The sequence below is a fragment of the Manis javanica genome, chromosome 13 (assembly GCF_040802235.1).
Source record: "Manis javanica isolate MJ-LG chromosome 13, MJ_LKY, whole genome shotgun sequence".
In the NCBI taxonomy this organism is placed as follows: Eukaryota; Metazoa; Chordata; class Mammalia; order Pholidota; family Manidae; genus Manis; species Manis javanica.
The window spans coordinates 16,695,009-16,716,598 of NC_133168.1; the positions used below are offsets into that span (position 1 = coordinate 16,695,009).

The 21,590-nt window shown below is 43.2% G+C and overlaps 1 protein-coding gene across 9 annotated transcripts in view; it reads right to left on the reverse strand.

Annotated features, from left to right (window-relative positions):
- The window catches only part of ANKRD6 (ankyrin repeat domain 6), a 169,338-nt gene that overhangs the window by 91,668 nt on the left and 56,080 nt on the right, over positions 1–21,590 (reverse strand). The window contains exon 1 of one of the 9 annotated variants that reach the window (XM_017662782.3): positions 15,689–15,786. The exons of 4 other annotated variants lie outside the window; for them this stretch is intronic. The gene's annotated coding sequence lies outside the window, so the exon portion shown is untranslated. 4 more of the 9 variants (XM_017662779.3, XM_073220975.1, XM_017662781.3 and 1 more) reach the window with 4 other exon arrangements.

The following is a 21,590-nucleotide window of genomic DNA, read 5'->3' on the forward strand; positions in this document are numbered from 1 at the left end:
GTCAGCACCAGGGCATATGGGAATTATAGAAGGGCAGACCACTCAAGACCACTCAAAACCTATGGTGATCGGAGTGTGAGCACCACACATAACTAGTGCCCCAGCAGCAAACCAGCAGCCCTAGCTACAAAAGGCTGCTTCAGGGAATAGTAAAAGCATGCAAAAACAGCTGGATGGAAATGCTGGCTTCCCAGCGACAGATAAGACAGGGGGAAGTAACCTGCTACCGCTGAGAGCCCTCGAGGCCAGGAGTGCACATCTCCAGGAATGGAGCCCTGAGCACAGGCACTCTTTTTAATTTTTTTTTTGAACAGAGCAGAATGAGCTCCTGTGGATGCAAGTTGAGCTGAGGGCATTTTTCTTTCCTGCTGAGGGTTATAATTCTACTGCTATTTTGGCTTCTCTTACATAGGGTAAAAAGCATATGGACTGACATTAGTACCTTTATCCAACTGCAGTTGAGCTAACTTTTCATTATAGAAACATGTTTTAAAGCTGATTATTAGACAGCAGAGGTAAGAGAATTTAGCATTAGGATTATTCTGATATCAGATTACCAACTCAGCCAAAAAAGATTCATTCATGCTGTAAACTCCTTGACGGTGGTGATTTCAACCTATTTATTTCGGCACACTCAGCACCTAACACAGTAGTATCCTAAGTGGTTGCTGAGTGAAAAACCGAAACTATCTTCTCCAGCTGCTAAGGAAACTGAGCACAGAGAAGTGTCAGGCTGGTGGCCCTGGTGAGCTGCAAATCCTGCTACAGCAAACCTTTCACAGCACTATTTCTGGTAAAGATGGAGGACTCTAGATCCAGAACAGACCTGAATCTCTTCTTGCAAGATAAGAATGAGTTACCAAGATGATAAACGTAAAAAAACTTTTCACTTGTGGCCACAGAGTGGTACCCCTGAGCTCTTCTTACGAAGTTCACTGCTTGGCTTTGTCACTGTTGGCGATACACCTAAATATGCCATAGCCCCAGAAAGAGCCTGAAGGTCCTCCAACCATAAGCTGGTCCAGTAACAGAAAAGTCTTCTTGAAACATCTCTTTCAAGCCTTTGCATGACTGTCTTGGAAGGCAACTGTTTCAAGTATTTTCCAAGAGCTGTTCTCTGCAAGAAGACAGCTGCTCACCAAGCAAAGAAGCAAACGGCCTCTCAGAGAGAAAAAGATATGAATCTCGTTCAATGCAAAACTGATGGCCTGATAGTGCCACAGCTCCTTAAACGTCCTCTTCTGTGACCTGTGGTTCACTACTTCGGCACACAGTAGCACAGTTAATTAACCGACTGAAGAGGCTGCCCCGACTCCCAGGGGAAAACCTGCTGTCTGCATCTGACCTGGGCTGACCCCCAACCACTGCTGAGGAATGCTTTTGATGGAGCAGTCCCAAATCTATGCACGCAGAAGGCTGGGGAGGGCTTTGAGCTGCTAGAATCCATCCCTCCAAGCCTTATGCAGTGCCTCTTGGGGGCCATACGGAAGAACAGCAAGGGTGCAAGTCTAAGTGGGCGGAGCTCAAGCCCAGGACACTTTCCCCGCTGATCTCCACTGGAAGGAAAGAAAAAATTCTACGAGAAGTTTCTCTAGAGCCAAGAGATGTTACTCCCCAAATCTTCTGGAGCCACTCTAGAAGAGCTCCCTGGCCCACTGGTGCGTATCGCTAACCCAGGACGCTAGAATCCCTGCCACAGATTTTGCAAAGCTTAAGTAAATGCTGTCAAAATGAGAGGGAGAAACCACAGAGGGCTGAGGAACAGTTTGACTCTTGAAGGGTATTGGTTTGTTTCATGATCTGTCAAGAAGGGTCATCAACACTGTTTCAAGATGACACCCCCAATATTATTTCATTTTGTAATAATTGAGATAAATTGACATCTAACATTATATTATCTTCGGTATTCCATTTCTTCATTTCCCCTTCAGCAGGTCCTGAGGCAGCATGCCTGCTTCGGTTCACTCTGCAGGAAGCTCTTCGGCAGTTCAGTCTCATTCTACAACGATCTTTTCCTTTGACCCTTCAGACATGAAACTAAGCTCCTTAAACACCCTGCCAGCCCCTGCAACAGCATCACGGAGCCTCTAAGTTGCCTGCCCTGCAAGAGCAGAGCTCTGGTGCCTGGAGCTTCTACAGAGCATCTCCTGGGACCCTTCCCCTTAGGGTGCACATGACAACATATTGGGTAGACATTCTTTCCGGCCAGAAATGAACAAGATTCAGCACCGAGAATGACAGGCTCTGAAAACAGATCTTAGGTTATGTATGTACAGATAGGGGATTCTTTCCGGGGAAATGGACAAACTGATACCAAGCCGTTTCCACTGTCAACACAGGCTAAAGAAGTTACATTGGAGGCTAGAAAAGCTATTATTAAAAGTACAGGTTATATAACAATATACACATAATACACAAATTTTGTTTTTAAAAATGAATATGTAGTGTAAACACATAAGAGAGACTGGAAGGGTTTACGCCAAATAAATAATGCTACTCCGGATTGGGTGACTTATCTTCTTTTTTGTGCTTATATATTTTTTTCAAGACTTTCTATAAGGAAAGTAAGTAATGAGAAGAAACACTGTTTTTACAAAGGAAAATAGATGTGCTCCATGCAGGTCTCTCCAGCCCCAGGGCAGCCATTCAAGCCCAGGCCCCCATTCTCTTTGCCCTGAACGAAAACCTCACCTGCAGCCTCTCACCTGGGAGAGCACAACCGCCTGCCCGCCCACCTGGTCTCACCATCTCCGGATTCTTCGCACTGAAGTCGGAGCGCTCTTTTAAAAACATAAATCTGACTATGCCACTTTCACTCTTAAAACCTTTCACAGCACACTGGTTGCCCTTAGGATAAAATTCATAATTCTTAACATGGCTTGAGGTGCTGGCCCCTTCCCTCCAGGCTTGTTCCCACACTGCTTCCTCTGTCCGGGACTCTCCCTGCCTCTTCTTGGCTTTATTCTCACTCATCGGTGAGGCCTGAGGCTAGACGTTGCTTCCCCGGGGAGACCTTCTCTGGCCCACGAGCTCATGAAGATCCACTCAACCTTATGAGTTTCTTTTCATGACTGATTAGACTTAAAATTACCTGTTTAACGTCTGTCTCCTGGGATGGACTGTGAGCTCTGCAAGGGCAAGGACTATAGCACACAGTAGGTGGCTAAGTACTACATTTGAATACTTTACTGCTTAAAGAATGAAGTTCTGAAAATCAGGGCAACATGAAATAAATTCACATTTCTCAGCATGTTATCTCCTGTGCTACTTTAAGAATTACATTTTAAAAGAAGGGAATGTGGGAGGACAAACACTTATTGTGCCAACTTTTCATGCATCCACATACCTACTGTTCTCCTCTAAGACAAAACAAATGGTAACTACCTTAACTAAAGCTAATACAATTGGCTGTCTTTTAAAAACTTGCACTATTTTTTTGTTCCCATGAAACAAGAAGGCTGAGTTTGCTCAGCCCTTCCACTGTGCAGTCCGAGGCAATACCTCTTCGCTCAGCTGGCCACCTGGACACCAGGTCATGCCTGGCTCAGCAAAAGCCATTAATAATCCAGGAACTAGTGATGTGAACTGTTGACAGAAGACCCTTTTGATATGACCTTAGGCCCCTATCTTTCTCATCCTCTGTGGTTTAACTGTGGTAATTGCTAAAATATTTTTCGGGTCTCTGCTATTTGCTGTAATGCCGACAGATTTAAGCCAAGTCCATGCAGCACACTCCTGCTTGTGCACCCGTGCAGGTGACTGCCTGGTGGTTTGGCGGGCGATGCAACAGATCAGACAGCTGTAAACTGGGGGACTTCCAAGAAAATGAAAAGAGGTACCAAATTTCCTCTTATCCTCACAGCTTGCATTCATTTTCAAATCTTTTTCCAAAATCCTTACTATGAAAGTCAATCACCAATACCCAAAATATCACATGATGCAAAGAATCCTTTCTGTTTGGTTGGGCATGCATTTTACTGTTTTCTTTTTCAGCAGATAGCCTTTCTAAGGACGTGATTATACACAGCGCTTAAACCCTGCTCCAGCTCATGGCAAGACCACAATATATTTATTTTTTATTCAAAAACATTTATCAAGAAGTTAAAATATGCCAGGCAGTGCACCAAGTTCCATTATCATCCAGAAGCCCAAGCCTCACAAATTCCAATCTTTTTTCCAGATCTCTCCTCCAAACTCCTGACCCAGCTACCCAACTGCCCAACTGCCTACTCAGCATGTCCACATGGATGCCTCAAAAGACAAATCTATGATTCTAGGACCAGAGTTACCTTTCTCCAACCTAGTCTCCTCCAGTGTTCCTACTGCAACTCTGCAAGTCTAAAAATTTGGAGTCAATCTTGACATCTCCCTTTCCCCATTCCCTCTATGAATGCATCCATTCATCATCATTTGCATACTGTTGATTTTGCTTCCAAAACCTCTCTCACATACATCTGTACTACCAAAAATTTATTTTCTCACAGTTCTAGAAGTTCACAAGTCCAAGATCAAGGTTCCAGCCAATTCAGTGCTGGTGAGAGCTCTCCTCCTGGCTTGCAGACAGCCACCCTCATATCATGTTGTCACATGGCCTTTCCTTGGTGCATGTGTGTCAGGCTAGAGCAGGGTGCGGGGTGGGGGGCAAGCTTTCTGGTGTGACACTAATCGGATCAGATCAGGGGCCCCACCCCTATGACCTCATTCCTTCCTTACTCCAAATACAGTCACACTAGGGGTCGAGGCTTCAACATACAAATCTGGGGGGACACTTAGATTTAATCCATAGCATCTCATAAGAAGAAGAGGCACCTAGGATGTGGTGCACACAGAGAGAGACGGTCGTGGGAGGAACATGGTGAGCAGGCGGCCAACTGCCAGCCAAGGAAAGGGACCCCAGGAGAACCAACCCTGCCAGCACCTTGATCTTGAACTCCCAGCTTCCAGAACTGTTGGAAAATAAATATCCATTGTTTAAGCCGCCTAGCCTGGGGTGTTTTGTTATGGCAGCCCAAGCAGATTTCCATTGCTCTAAAGATACAGATCTATGCCCATGACTTGATTTAAAAGGTTTTGCATAAAACCACGCTCTGGGCGTCATCTCTCCCAACACTACACTTCACTTTCTGGGAAGCAGTCACACTGGGCTTTCCTGGAGGGCTTCACAGGTGTTAGGCTTCCTTGCACCATGGGACTGGGAACGGGCAGGCCCGTCTGCCTGCGATGCTCATCAGACTCCAGCTCAGCATGAATCTTCCCTGAATCCCCAGCTTAGATTACGCTCTCCATGTTCTCACAGACTCCTATGCCTTTCTTTGACAACTCATCTCAGTTTGTGTAACACATGCACCTTAATGATTTTTGACTGTCTTTTTCCCATTAGACTGTAAATACCACAAAAGCAAGAACCATATCAGTTTTCGCTGCTCAAAGTATCTTCAGTACCAGGCACAGCACTTGGTACAAGGTGGGAGAGTAGCAATGATCTACCGAATGAATCACGAAGGTCTGCAGACACTGACTTTGCTCTGAAGGGCTTGCATATATATACCCATGTATTCAAAACCCGACAAACAATTGTCACAGGGGCTATGACCAGTAAGAACCCGGGATCTAAGCCGGTGTTACCACGGTTTACCCACATCCCCACTATGTATATCAACAACCTAGGAAAATGCACAGATGGGCTTCTGTGCCTCTACTCTATTTACCAATCTTTCACTGGAAACTTTTTTAAAGTTTTGCCACTGATGGTTTAGAAGTGCTCAGAATAAACATCAGTTTTTCCTTCCAGCGAACTGTAATGTTGATTATGCTGATTAAACAATCTCTCTGGACTATAAATCCAAATATTTTCATCTACAATCGTTTCACTATAACTTGTTTTTTTCCACTTAATGTTTTTAATCAGTATCTCCACAAATTTTGGAACTAATACAACACTGCACTGTGCTAGGGAAAACAAATGAAGGGCACAACACTTTCAACGTATCTGAACTTCATGGAAGGAGCTGCTGGATTCTCTTAACACAATGAGACCTGCTCTGTAGTAACAATGGAATTGCCTTGTGCTTCTCTTCTGACTGTATTAAAAATTACACACCAGTCATCGTTATAAACAAAGAAAGAATTGCATCCCACCAATTTAATCTGAAATAGCAATTAAAATCTAATAACTGACTGTAATAAAGTTATTAAACTACTATTCATTAAAAGAAGTTCTGGACAAACTAATTTTATATCAGAACTATGGCCCACCATTTATGGCCCACCCAGATAATCCAGGATAAATTCTTCCTCTCAAGGTCCTTAATTTAAACCACTTTTTTTTTTTTTTGCCATATAAAGTACTAGTCACTATTTTATCATATAAGGTAATATTTGGGGGATTAGAAAGTGAATGTCTCTTTGAAGGGCCATTTTGTCTGCCAACCACACCAACCTTACTCCAATAATAACCATAAAAGCCCAACAAAACATTAAAAAATTTGATTAAGAATAGTATCAGAGAGAAAGGGGAACCCTCCTATACTGTTGTTGGTGGGAATGTAAATTGGTACAATCTTTGTGCAAAGCAATATGGAAGTTCCTCACAAAACTAAAAATAGAAACACCATTTGACCCAGTCATTCCACTCCTAGAAATTTACTGGAAGAAAACAAGATCCCTGATTCAAAAATACATATGCACCCCTATGTTTATCGCTGCACTATTTGCAACAGCAAAGATATGGAAGCAACCTAAGTGTCTATCAGTAGATGAATGGAAAAAGAAGAGGTGGTACATATACACAATGGAATATTATTCAGCCATAAAAAGAAAAGAAATCCTGCCATGTACAACAGCATGGATGCATTTAGAAGGTATTATGCTCAGTGAAATAAGCCAGGCAGAGAAAGAAAAATACCAAATGATTTCACTTATTGTGGAGTATAAAAACAAAGCAAAACAAGTAACAAAATAGCAATAGATTCATGGACACTAAGAAGGGAGTAGTGGTCACAAAAGGAAAGGGGTTGGGCTGGTAGGGGAGGGCAGGAAAGAGGATTAAGGGGCACAATAATTCACAATCACAATATAGGTTGGTCATGGGGACAGGAGTACAGTATGGGGAATAGAGTTGATGACTCTGTAATATCTTCCTATGTCGATGGACAATGACGGCACTGGAGGGAGAAGGGACTTGATAATATGGATAACTGTTCCACCACTGTGTTGTGTGTTTGACATCAACATAAGATTGTATATCAATGATACTTTAATTTAAAAAAAATAGTCTCACAGAGCTACCAAGGCCTCAGGGACCTAAGTGGACAAGAGCATGAAGAAAAGGTTAGGGCGAAGAGGGGAGCCACACGTTTGGGGTCTCTTGTTCCTATGTGGCATTTGCTGATTTGCAAGCAGCTGCTGAGAGAGTTCTGGGAACAGTGAGGTGGAAGGGCTTGCATCAGGGGACCCTGAGAAGGGCTCATCACCCAGGAATAAGGACAAGCTGGAAAGAAACTAGCCCTCACAGAGACTTACACACAGCCTGGAACTGATTCTAGTAAAAGCAAAACCAAAGAGTGAGAGAAGAAATATAGTTCATATATCCAGTTACGGTCTCATGCCCAGAATACATTGAGAATTCCTCCAAAATCATTAAGAAAAAGACAGGCAATCCAATGGGAAAATGGTATAAACTCTTGACAGGTAACTTTACAACAGAAGCTGTCCAGACAGCCAATAAACATATGGAAAGGTGTTCAACTTCAAAAGTCATTAAGAAAAAAGAAAAATAAAACCACTATACACTGACAAGAATAGCTAAAATTTTAAAAGACTGAAAATACCAAGTGTTGGCACAGATCTGAAGCAACGGGAACTCTCCTATACCTCTGGTTGGGGTGTAAACTTGCAGAACCATTTAAAAACTTTTTGGTAAATGCCAAACAAACACATAGCCTATGTTCAAACGATTCCAATTCTAGGTATGTAATCAACAGAAATGCACTCACATGTGCAAAAGACGTAAGGGAAATGTTCATTATACCATCAATGATCATAGTAAAAATGCAAAATAAGTTATTGGCAAACAGTCTAAAACTCACATAAGGATCATGTGAGTCATCTCTATTTCCACATAATCTGACAGGCTACTGAGGATGTCTTATATACATTGTAATTGCATTTATGGTTTGACTACTTAGATAACTAAAATGTGACTGATAATTGTCATCACAAACTGGAATATTATTTTCCCACAATGTTATAATTTTTAAAATTTATCCATAGAAGCAACAAACACATCCTGAGTCCTTTTAACATGCCATAAATAGGGAGACATTTGACTACTTCATAATGAAGTGTAAACTTCTCTGTCTCTTCCATGAAGTGCATTACCACCTGACACTAACATGAATGCCTTTCTATTCCAGAATGAAATTAAACAAAATATTTGGGTTATGTTCTGAAGTAGTTATAGTTTAGTGATTGCTTGATGCTTTAGTAGCACATGAAGTGGAAAACAAAACTCGAAATACAACTTTCAAAAATCCATAAAACCAGAATGTCCGTTAATAGCAGAAGGATAAATAGTGATATCTACAGACCATATAGTAAGGTAAATCAATCAGCTATTACTACCCATGAATGAATCTTAACAAACATCCTGCTTAGCGAAAGAAACCAAACATGGGAAGGACACACTACATGATTCTCTTTACATAAAATTTAGAAATAGGCAAAACCAATCTATTGCATTAGAAACCAGGAGAGGGATTTGGGGTGGAAGAAAGGTAGTGACGGGAGGGACATGAAGAAGGCTTCCGGGCGGCTGGCAGCTTCAATTTCCTGATCAGGGTGGTAGTTACATTCCCTTTCTGAAAATTCACCCACCTGTATATTCATGATTTGGGCACTTTTCAGCTGCTATATTTTAAATGAAAAAACTTTTCAAAGCTCAGAATCTCTAGATCTGGATTTTCTGAAGGGAAATCACTCACTTTTCTAAGAAAAGAAAGCAACAGGATTACTACTCTTTCCAGATTAGCTGAGACGCCTCCCCCAATCAGTGTCTGTGATTAAAATTGATACTGACGTGCAAAGTGCTGCAGCAGCCATTTGCTAAGCCTACTTGCATTTCTGACACTGCCAAGAAATTCATTGCCATTAATTAATTGATGCTTCATTAATACTGGTAAGGCAGAAAATACCTTCTACCAGTGAAAATCCAAGTGCACCCCAACAGAGAAATGGGTGCTACTTCCTGTGCACACTCTGGCCTGTACCCCACACTCCAGACTGCACCCCAGCTCCAGAGGACAGCTCAGGATTTCTGTGAACCCTTGACTGCACCTTTGCCCTTAAATCTAGATGGCAGTTCCTGCGGGTATGGAGAGAGGAGGGTACAGTGAACAACATAACTGAAAGAGAAATCTTTACCATTGTCCGTTTGCTTTGTTCTCCTGAGACCCAGCCTCTCTACTGGATATATTTGGAGGTTTTGAAAATACAGAACTAATTGGGTTTTTTTTTAATATTGCTATAAGATTGCGTTGGGGATAACAATGATCAGAGTGGAAGATATTCGTTACCCTTCTATAGCATCTGTGGGTTGAGGTTTAAATGGCTCACACAGGCTTGCAATATGGCCCTATAGCTGCTTTCCACTTGACTTCTGCAGGACTCACAGAACAGTCAGGCTGACCCTGTGATCACCACCATCCTCAAAACCAACTGGGAGGCGGTGTTTTCCCTGCCACTGTGGCCAGCCACCTCCTCTCTCTCCATCTCCCCTCACTCCCCTTCCAGGAGATGAGAAGCACAGGGGAGTTCAGTTTCTAGTCACCAGATAATCTGGCAAATCACAGGGTAATTTAGAAGAAACTAAATTCAGTCCTTTCGTTCCCTGGAGAGGAGCGACGGGAATGCTATCAGGACCAGATCGCTGGTACCACCCAACGCAGCACTAACACGCCGGGCTGGGCGCTGCCCAAGAGCGCCACGTGCACCACTGCCAGGCCCCTTCCAAGTCGGCCCAGGTGGTTAAGCTAGTCTTACCCCTTTTACTGGCAGGAAACATGGGCTCAAAAGGATTAAGTAACTTGCCCACAGCCTCAGGACTAAGAAATGTCAGGTCTGGCCCTCAAACCTACGATTGTAAGCACCGCACTACTCCGCCTCTTCATGACTGAGTAATGTGAGCTGAGAGTACTTACGAAAAGGCAGGCAGGCTGCCGGGCTTAGGTCTGCAGGTGGGAGTGGGAGTTCCACAGGCTGGCAAGTGCCTCTGCTACTCAGAGCTGTAAGGACCTCCCAACACACCTCAGCCAGGGCCTCTGAGGAATGGGGACAATCCATGGCTTCAGGCCTCATCTGGCCGGGGAGCCAGGGACAGCAGGTATCCCTGGAGGGGAGGGAATCCAGTGAGGACCTGAGAACAGTGTGCATGTGGAGGAGTCTCTGGAGGAAGAAGAATCCAGGGTGTGGAAGGCCTGCACCAACTCCTCCGTGACCTCAGCCCTGCAAGGGGGCATTTCTTTAACAACCACCCCACATCAAGGGTGTGGCCTTCACTGGGCCCATCTTTACATTTTTATAAGAAGCCCTGAGAGAGAAATTTCTAGATGAACAAGAGACAGAAATTGTCAGCAGGTTATTGTATTGCCCCCTTCATTCTCCATCCAGGGCAATGGTGAGCAACACCCGGCTAACACCACCCTGCCCTCACCCCTGGCTTTGGCAGTCATTCACTCATACAACAGGTACTGAGTACCTACTATGTGCCAGGCACTGTAATAGGTGCTGGAGTGACAGCACAGAACACAGCAAAGGTCCCTGCCCTCGTGGAACATACATTCTACATGATCCATTCATGTGAGATGTCCAGGAAAAGCAAATCTATAGAGACACAAAATAGATAGATTAGTAGTTACTAAGAGTGGGAGCTTAGGGGAAATGGAGGTACCCACTAATAGGCAAGGAGGTTTCCTTTTGGAGTAATGAAAATGTTCTAAAATTCATTGTGGTGATGGCTGCGCAACTCTGTGAATACATGAAAGACCACTGAATTGTGCACTTTAAATAGGTGAAATGAATGTTGTGAATTACATCTCAGTAAAGCTGTTGTATTTAAAAAATAAGAAGGACCAATCCCTCAACACAAGAGACCCTAGGAAGACAATATCAAGACATATAGTAATTAAAATGGCAACAATCAAGGACATGGAGAGAGTATTAAAAGCTGCCAAAGAGCAAAAAACTAAAAACAGAAGTGCCATTTGACCCAGGAATTCCACTCCTAGGAATTTACCCTAAGAAAACAGGACCACAGATTCAAAAAGACATGTGCACCCCTATTATGTTTATTGCAGCACCATTGACAATAGCCAAGAAATGGAAGCAGCCTAAGTGTCCATCAGTAGATGAATGGATAAAGAAGAGGTGGTACATACACACAATGGAATATTATTCAGCCATAAGAAGAAAACAAATCCTACCATTTGCAACAACATGGATGGAGCTAGAGGGTATTATGCTCAGTAAAATAAGCCAGGTGGAGAAAGACAAGTACCAAATAATTTCCCTCATCTGTGGAGTATAAGAACAAAGAAAAACTGAAGGAACAAAACAGCAGCAGACTCACAGAACCCAAGAATGGGCTAACAGTTACTAATGGGAAAGGGACTGGGGAGGGTGGGTGGGAAGGGAGGGACAAGGGGAATAAGGGGCATTATGATTAGCACACATAATGTAGGGGGGCACGGGGAAGGCAGTATAACACAAAGAAGACAAGTACTGACTCTATAGCATCTTACTACGCTGATGGACAGTGACTGTAATGAGGTATGTGGTGTGGACTTGAAAATGAGGGGAATGTAGTAACCGCAATATTGCTCATGTGAAACCTGAGTATAAGATTGTATATCAATGATACTTTAGTTAAAAATAAATAAATAAAAAGCTGCCAGAGAGATAAGAAAGATCATGAACAAAAGAAAACACATCAGGCTATCATCAGACTTCTCAGCAGAAACCTTACAGGCCAGAAGGGAGCAGCATGACATATTTAATGCAATGAAACAGAAAGGCCTCCAACTAAAAACATTCTACCTGGCAAGTTTATCATTTAAATTTGAAACAGGAATTAAACAAAAAAGCCCCTCTGAGATCGGGAACAAGACAAGGATGTCCACTCTTCCCGCTTTTATTCAACATAGTACTGGAGGTCCTAGCCACGGCAATCAGACAACACAAAGAAATAAAAGGCATCCAGACTTGTAAAGAAGAACTCAAACTGTCACTGTTTGCAGATGACATGATATTGTACATAAAAAACCCTAAAGACTCCACCCTAAAGCTACTAGAACTAATAATTGAATTTAGCACAATTGCAGGATACAAAATTAATACACAGAAATCTGTTGCATTCCTATATACTAATGATGAACTAGCAGAAAGAGATATCAGGAAAATAAATCCATTCACAATAACATCAAAAAGAATAAAATACCTAGGGATAAACCTAACCAAGGAGGTAGAAGACCTATACCCTGAAAACTACAGGATAGTCATGAGGGAAATTAAAGAAGACACCATTAAATGGAAATATATCCCATGCACATGAATAGGAAGAATTATTATTGTCAAAATGGCCATCCTGCCTAAAGCAATCTACAGATTCAACATAATCCCTATCAAAATACCAACAGCATTCTTCAACGAACTGGAACAAATAGTTCTAAAATTCCTATAGGACCACAGAAGACTGCAAATAACCAAAGCAATCCTGAGAAGGAAGATGAAAGCCTGGGGATTATGCTCCCTAACTTCAAGCTGTACTACAAAGACACAATAATCAAACAATTTGGTACTGGCAAAAGAACAGACCCATAGATCAATCAAACAGAACAGAGAGCCCTGATATAAACCCACACATATATGGCCAATTAATATATGATAAAGGAGCCATGGATATACAATGGGGAAATGACAGCCTCTTCAACAACTGGTGTTGGCAAAACTGGACAGCTACGTGCAAGAGAATGAAACTGGATTATTGTCTAACCCCACACACAAAAGTAAACTGGAAATGGATCAAAGACATGAATATAAGTCATGAAACCATAAAACTCATAGAAAAAACATAAGCAAAAATCTCTTGAACATAAACATGAGCAACTTTTTCCTGAACACATCTCCTTGGGCAATGGAAACAAAAGCAAGAATGAACAAATGGGACTACATCAAACTAAAAAGCTTCTGAACAGCTAAGGACACCATCAGCAGAACAGAAAGGCATCCTATAGTATGGGAGAATATATTTGTAAATGACATATCTGACAAGGGGTTAACATCCAAAATATTTAAAGAACTCACATGCCACAACACCCAAAAAGCAAATAAACTGATTAAAAAATGGGCAGAGGATATGAACACACAATTCTCCAAAGAAGAAATTCAGATGGCCAACAGGCACATGAAAAGATGCTCCACATCATTAATTATCAGGGAAATGCAAATTAAAACCACAATGAGATATCACATCACACCAGTTAGGATGGCCACCATCAAAAAGACAAGAAACAACAAATGCTGGCAAGGATGCTGGGAATGGGGAACCCTCCTACACTGTTGGTGGGAATGTAAATCAGTTTAACCATTGTAGAAAGCAATATGGAAGTTCCTCAAAAAACTCAAAATAGAAATGCCATTTGACCCAGGAATTCCACTCCTAGGAATTTAACTGAAGAAAACAAGATCCCTGATTAAAAAAGAGATATGCACTCCTGTGTTTATCACTGCACTATTTACAGTAGCCAAGATATGGGAGCAACCTAAGTGTCCATCAGTAGATGAATGGATAAAGAAGATGTGGTACATATACATAATGGAATATTATTCAGCCATAAAAAGAAAACAAATTCTACCATTTGCAACAAAATGGATGGAGCTGGAGGATATTATGTTCGGTGGAATAAACCAGGCGGAGAAAGACAAATACCAAATGATTTCACTCATCTGTGGAGTATAACAACAAAGCAAAACTGAAGGAACAAAACAACAGCAGACTCCAAGAAGGAACTAGTGGTTACCAATGGGAAGGGATTGGGGAGGAAGAAGGGAATGAAGGGGCATTATGATTAGCACACACAATATAGGTAGGTCACGGGGAAGGCAGTACAGCAAGGAAAAGATAAGTAATGACTCTATAGCATCTTAGTATGCTGATGGACAGTGATTGCAGTGGGGTGGGGGGGACTTGATAATATGGGGGAATGTTGCAAATACAAGTTGCTCATGTGAAACCTTCATAAGATTGTATATCAATGACACCTTAATTTAAAAAAATAATAATAATAAAGACCAAAGCCATTTTCAAAAATTTTCAACCTCAGGCTCCATGCTGTTACTACAGTACTGGGCTGCCTTGTACATATAAGGAAGAAAATGAATGCTACTCAGTAAGGTTAAAAAAATAATTTGGAAAGACCTTTAAGTGTCCAACTTATTTTCTAATGTACCCCTTAAAATATTAGGCACATCAGAGATTACATCAATCAGGATGGGCAAGGTAACAAACAAACCCAAAATCTCAGTCGCTAAACAACAGAATTTCACACTCAAGCTATGCCCACCTAGGGTTAGCTGGGGCTCTGTTTCCTGACTTGCCCAGGCTGGCAGGAAAACCACCATCTCCAGCTTGGCTACATGGCGCAGGAAAGGAGAGCTGGAGGGTGTCACACCAGTGACCACATGATGGAGCCCAGAAGTGATACAGCACCCTTTCCACAACTCACTGGCCAGAAGCAGTCACACGGCCCCACAAACACAGGGAGGGCAGCAACGCAAGCCAATCACATGCCTAGAAAACAGAAAGCTTTGAATATTCAGTAAACAGCACTAATGTTTGCAAAGGGAATCAGGTCAAAGTGCAACTAAGACAGTGGATGGTGAAGCCAGCGTGCTTGGCTTTGAATCCTAATGCAGTCACTCATAGCCACACAGACATCACCACATCATGCTGGAAAAGTTAACTTCATCTCTTTGTGCCTCAGTTTCCTCCTCCATAATATGGGGAGAGTAACAGTATTTACCTCACAGTTTTGTTAGATGAGTATTTCTGTCTGTAAGGAACTTAGAACAGTACCTGGCAAGTGCTTCTTGTAAGTACAGCATAACTTGTATTACTTTGGAAAAAGAGTTTTAAAGGCAGTATTTCTTATTTTTGTATTAATGGATGGGCACTCTGTGACATATTCGCTCAGAAGCCAACACATGCAGAGTAGGTACAAACTAAAGGGCAGCCTTTGTCGACAGAGAACCTGGCCTTAAGCCAGCTGCCCAGTCCCTTGGTTTCTAGCCTGCTTTCTTATCTTTAAAAGAGGGGGGTTGTATAAGGTGATTTCCAAGTTTCCCAGCACTAAGAGCTTGGAATTCTTTGGTTCAAGGGTCACTGACTTGGCCTGAGGAGGTACTTTTCATTGTTCCCTCTTTATTCTTTGCCCATAAAGGATGATCCTCCCCTTCAAACCAAGAGGGCACTAATACGTTCCCTACCTGGTCCAGAAAGGTCAACCTCCCCTGGATTCTCTTCTCTGTGAGGGCCTACCTGCACCCCTCTGACCTGGAAAAGTACCCACTTGCTGTCAGCCCGGAAGTTGTCAGGAAACAGGCAGGTCCCTGGGCGCACTTCAAAGAGATGCCTCACCTCCCAGGGAGAGTGGAGAGCGCAGTAAACAGTCACCAGGGGGTGGCTGGCCTCTGCTCAGAGGGTGGTGAGCTTGCCTCCTCCCACTGCTGTGCGAGGACGTCAAATCCCTCAACAAACAGCTCCGGCACCACTCAGGAGCGCCCCCCTGCGCCCTCCCACCGCGTTCCGGGTGGGGACGCCGCCGCGTGTTGGAGGGGCAGCAGCTGTCAGTCTCACGCTTTAAGGGAGGCAAACACTCTCAAAGACCTTTCTGTTGTTTAGTCTAACCCTATTCTGGTGTCAGGAACAGGAATACACATTTAAAAATTACGAAGATGTGCTAAGAGGGAAAGAAGTTCTCAAGTGGAACAAGCTTTAAAAAAAATAGGGAACAATCCATAATATTTCAACCTCAGCCGAACACATTGTTGTGTCAGTAAAAACATGCATGTACCTAGGAAAATAAATCTCTCAGTGCTGCTGTTTTTCAGACGTTAATGACCACATCTAATGATTTCAGTCTGGGTAACTAAGGCCCTTCCTTTTTAGGAGCTAGTGAAGCTGCCTCACCAATGTAATCAATCATCTTAAACTCTTTCTGCCCCTCAGTACGTGTCTCTGAGCATGCTTGCATTCTGCTTTAGGCTCCATATGAATTTCTCCCTGTGCACCTGTATTTTCATCTCCCTGGCTGGAATGCCATGCCCAAGGGTATAGGCACCAACCAAGTCCCACCTTCAGGGTAAAGCCTTCCCTGAATTCCCCAGCCCTTCTCATCATTTCTGGGTCACTTACTGTCAACCATGCCCATCTGACATGGTTTTGTGCCATCCTTTAGGGCTCAAGCCAACAGCCATGTGAGGGAGCCCTGCTAGAAGTAGACTCTCCAGCCCCAATCAAGTTGCAGAACAGTACAGCCCTGGCCAATGTCTTGACTGCAACCTCACAAGGGACTCCAAGCCAGAACCTCCCAGTAAAACCACTCCCAAATTCCTGACTCACTGTAGCTGTGTAAGATAATATATGCTTATTATTTCACATAAGCTGCTAAGTTCAGGGTATTTTGTTACATAGCAGTAACTAACTGACTACCAGTGGTAAAGCAGCTATAACTACAGGTCATAAAACAATTTTAATAAAATGTTGATTGTAGAATTAGGTGGCGGGTGTGCACTGTAAAATTCTTTCAACTGCCGTATAAAGGAAAAATTTCAGTCAAAAATTTGGGAGAAAACAAAATAAAACATAACATAAAACCAGCAGCTAGAGCAGTCCGTGACAACTGTAGTAATGTTTCCTAAGCAACAGAAGAGAATGATTTTAAAGGGCTACCAAGGAATATAGCCTATTTTAAAAGCAGGTACCTTTAAATACATATTTAAAAATATAAAGTATATACTATATGTTAAATAACATTCTAAAGTATTTGTGTATCAAGTAATATTAGATATATATGTGATATTTTACTCATTTTTTACCTCAGCCTCCAATTTCCAGAAAGACATTAATCTGCCAATTTGTTTTTCAGCCAGGGTACTTTCTGGGAACCCCATGATTGATAAGAAAATTACTGTTGTATCAAAACTTACCCATTTCTTCAGATGAGCCACCAATATCCATTTGTCCTACTCTGTGCCCCTCTCTGGGTTTGTTCTGTTTGATGTCGTTCCCAAACTCATCAGGCTAGCTACATTTCCTGCTGCTTTATCAAGTGGTTAATGAAATTTGATTAACTTTTACAAAACATGCCTAACACAAAAGTGCAAGAACTAGATACTTGTGTGCTCCACAGAAGTCGGAGTCAGACTGGCCAGACCAGTGTCAATGCCGGTTTTTGTTTTCCTTCATGTTTATCTAGACCTGACATGCACTCCTGCATGTTTTTATAGTGAAAATACTCTGCTAAAATTGCTGCTCATACCAAGGGTTGATAATGTACTTTAAAATAAATAGTACAACCAGCACAGTCCTTTTGTGTAATGACATGAACCATAAAAACATTTTGTGGTAAGCAGAAATCCAGGCTCATCATTTCTCTAATATAAATAAACTGACATCTGCCTGTCAGCGATGGGGGCTCACTTTGTTTATTTTACAGACATCAGAAGGAGTCATCGCAGTGTAATTGGTTGTAAGCGCTTCTCTATAAAAAAGTTACACAGTATTGTACTAAAGATAAGCTCAGAAAATGCTGACAGTTGGATTCAGCTTTTAACACAGAGTTGTGCACAGTATCTTTCCAGTATTTGCCAACACCAACACACCTGGAAGCAGAGGCCCCCACACTACACCAGGGACAGTAACCTTCAAGGGGACTGGAGTTCGCTTGTTTATGCTCACCTCATCCTCCCCATAGGTGGAGGACAAGAAAGCTAAAAACTACATTTTACCCACCCCACATCTTGCAGCTAGAAATGTGGATGTGATCTAACTAGAGGCACCTGTGCAAAATTAGGAAGCCAGAAGTGAAGCAGAGCCTTCTCCGTTCAGCTTGTAGCTGGCAGGCAAGGTGTGGAAATGGGAGGCCCTCCTGCAAGCACGTTCTGGGGCTGTTCTGGGCACCAAGAAGCATGGTGGGGGCAGCGTCCGGTCCATTCAGGCTTCCCGATCCCCGGAACCCAGGGCAGGGCATGAGTTCTTGAACCCACAGCCCTGTCAGTGTCCTCTGAGTTGGGAGGTCCTGGTGGGCCAGTTTGTCACTCTCTTGGGAGTCAGTCACCAGGGGGCCGGGCCTAGGGCTGCAGACCTTCCAGGGAGTCTGTGAGCCCTCAATCCTTGTCTGTTTTGCTTAAACTACCTAGAGTGCTTTCTGGTTCCTGCACTCAACCCTGTTCACCACTGAAATCCTGTCTCTTTCCGAAATATTAGAAAATGCAAATGCAGTTATTCCTCCCATGTTTACTTTCTAATTGCTCCACCTCTAACACTCCAGGGAGGGTGGCAAGCACTGAAACTGCACAAGCCCCGGACACAAACAGAAATGCAGAGTAAGGAACTCAAGAACCAGCCCAGCGCTGGGGTGAGGGCCAGGCCAGCTCTGTCTGCAGAGAACGGACAGAAGGAGGAGAGGATGCACAGGAAAGCCAAAAACACACGGGCTTAAGTTAAATGCATGTGATGGGTCGATCAGCCACAAAACCTGCTCGTGGACACACTGACTTACGGAACCCGGGCTCACTGTTTTGGAGTCAAAGCTTACTGCAGAGGGTGAGGCAGCAGCTATTTTTCCTGTGTGCGATTTAACTGAGCACTTGCAAGCTGTGATTTCACAGTGATTTAGATTTTTAGGTAAAGGGAAAGGCAGGAAGCACTCTTTTGGCTCAAAGCCAGCCATTCTGAGTTCCAGTCCCAAGGCTGCAGCTGCCGACTGGGTAGGCAAATCCCTGACCTGTTTCCTGTGTCTGCGAGTCTTGGATGTCCTACAAGATGACAAGCCCCTCCATACAATAGTAGCAGTTGCCTTTTACTGAAGACCTACTACATGTCAACACTCAATGCACATCTCATTTGCATAAACCACTCCATCAGGGGGTGTTACTGAATGGGTCCCCCCATTCTACACTCCCATCTCAGCCCAAGCACGCCATCCTGTCTCACCTGGGTGCTGCACAGCCCTTTTGCCTGGTCTTTCTGGTCCAGCCTTGACCTTCCCCCCACTGACTAGTCCTCATCCATCACACTGCCAAGGTGGTCCTGTTAAACCTTAAGTCCAGTCATATCCCTCCTTCTATTCAAACCTCCCTTCCTTGCCCCTGAACATGGCTTCTCATGTTACCCAGAATAGAAGCTCAGGTCTGAACAATGATCTGCTCCCTCTTGCCTGTCTGATCACACCTCCTGTTAGTCCCCTGCCTCACTCTACTCCAGCCACACTGGACTCCTTGCTACTTTTCCAACACACCAGGTACACTGCTGCCCCAGGGCCTTTGCACCACTGTCCCTCAACACAGGCTGTTCTTCTACACCCAGAGATCTAAATGGCCCTTTCCCTTAGCCCCTACAGGTGTTTGCACAAATGTTACCTTATCAGTGATGCCTTCCCTACCTTATTTAAAATTGTAGTCTTAGCACTTATCACTATCTGTATGTTTATTTTGTTTACTGTGTTTTGCCCTCTTCCAGCTTCATGACGGTAGGAATTATTTTATTCAAGTCTGTATCAGCACACAGTAGGCACTTAATAAAAATCTGTTGAATTTAATGAACAGATGAAGAACCTAAGGGATAGGTAGCTTGCCCACATGTGCACAGGCAGTAAGGAGCAGTGCAGAGGCCAAACTCAGATTCCTCTGACTCAGAAGCCCACACTCTGTCCAGGGCACCCAAAGCCCTCCTTCCACAGCTCAGAGCTGTTAGAGATGTGGCAGACGTAAAATCTGAACTGATGTGAGCCTAACAGTTTTCTGTCCTCCTCTCTACCCAGGAGAGGTGCTCACCTGAGATACACACCCTGGGCCTAATCAACGCTGCTTCCTAACTGGGCTGGGAAGCAGTGGGACCCCACTTTCTGAGGATGTTCCTTGCCCTCCTTCCAATCCTTCCTTGACAGTCCCGGCAGCCAAAAAGCATTAGATCCACCCACTGATCTAATTCAAAAAGCTGGGAACAGCCTGATGAGCTCTACAGTTTAAGCCCAATCACTACCTTGGGGACACGGCTTCTGCAGATTACCTCATATTCAGGCAGAAAGAACTGTATGGGCCCCAGCCAAGCACTGCAGCCTGTGGGATGGACAGGAGTGTGGAAGGGCCCCTGCAGCACCAGGAGGCGGCTGGGGAGGGGTTTCCATGCAGGGATATACAGAAATAGGGGCAGCAGCAGCAAAGGATGGCTGAAATCTTGCCAGAACCACACTGTCTGCAATTCGCCCTTCGCTGGAAGGAGCACGCCTTTGCGTAGGCAGACCGTTACACAGAGACTGGCAGTGTTTTTTGTTACATCCTACAGTTAAGATCTGTCTTCTTAAATCAAGTGAATCAATATAAATAAATAACAGACTTAGAAATAGTACCTGTCACAGTGTAAGTCCTACATTTCTGCAGCTATTATCATAATGGAATTTAATCAACTGTTATTTTCTCAGCAGCCAAAAAGCTCAAAAAGGGTCCAGGTAAGGAATGCAAGAATCAAATCTGCATATGCTTTAAAAGCTGACCTTAAAAAATAGTTATGTATCTGCCCAGATTGCTCTAAAAAATAAGTAAGACTACGCTGTAAGCTCGGTAGGGGTCTGGACTTACTTCTGCTGATATCTCTACTGAGATGTGGAAATGGTTATTCTGCCTGAGATCATTAGTTTAGGCTACTTTTATTACGGTTATTTTAATTATGGCAATGCTATATTATTTAAAATAACTATATGTATATGAAACAACAACAAAAACGTTTTAAAAAGTCAATGGGCAGTGTGAATCTCAGAGCACATTACTGTCATAATGATTACCACTGTTGCTATGAAGAGATGTAGTGGATCTCAGGAGAAGACTGACAATTATCTAGTAATGAGTGAGAGAAATGAAATGAAGAGAAATTTTAGGGCACCTGTAACTTAATGGCAACAAAAATGCAGGGGCTGTGTGACTGCGCTAATTTTGTACAATGGCTGCCAACTAGATCTTTCAGCTGGAAACCAATGAAGGTGAGCAACTGGGAAACCAGTGTGTTAAAAGGAGAGAGAAACTGTGGGGGTGGTGGGAGGTGGGGTGGGGTGGGGAGGGTAGAATGGGCCATAATGTTTTCTGCACCACTCAATTCAAAGTCATTGCTTCATTTGTTTTTAAAGATAATTTTCTCGTATTAAAGACTCCGCACTATGATGTCTTTTCAAGGAGAAAGGAATGGGGAAAAACGGAAGAATCTTAGTCACAGAACTAAATATGATGCAAAAAGCACAAATGCCCATTCACTCCAGTGTAAGCAA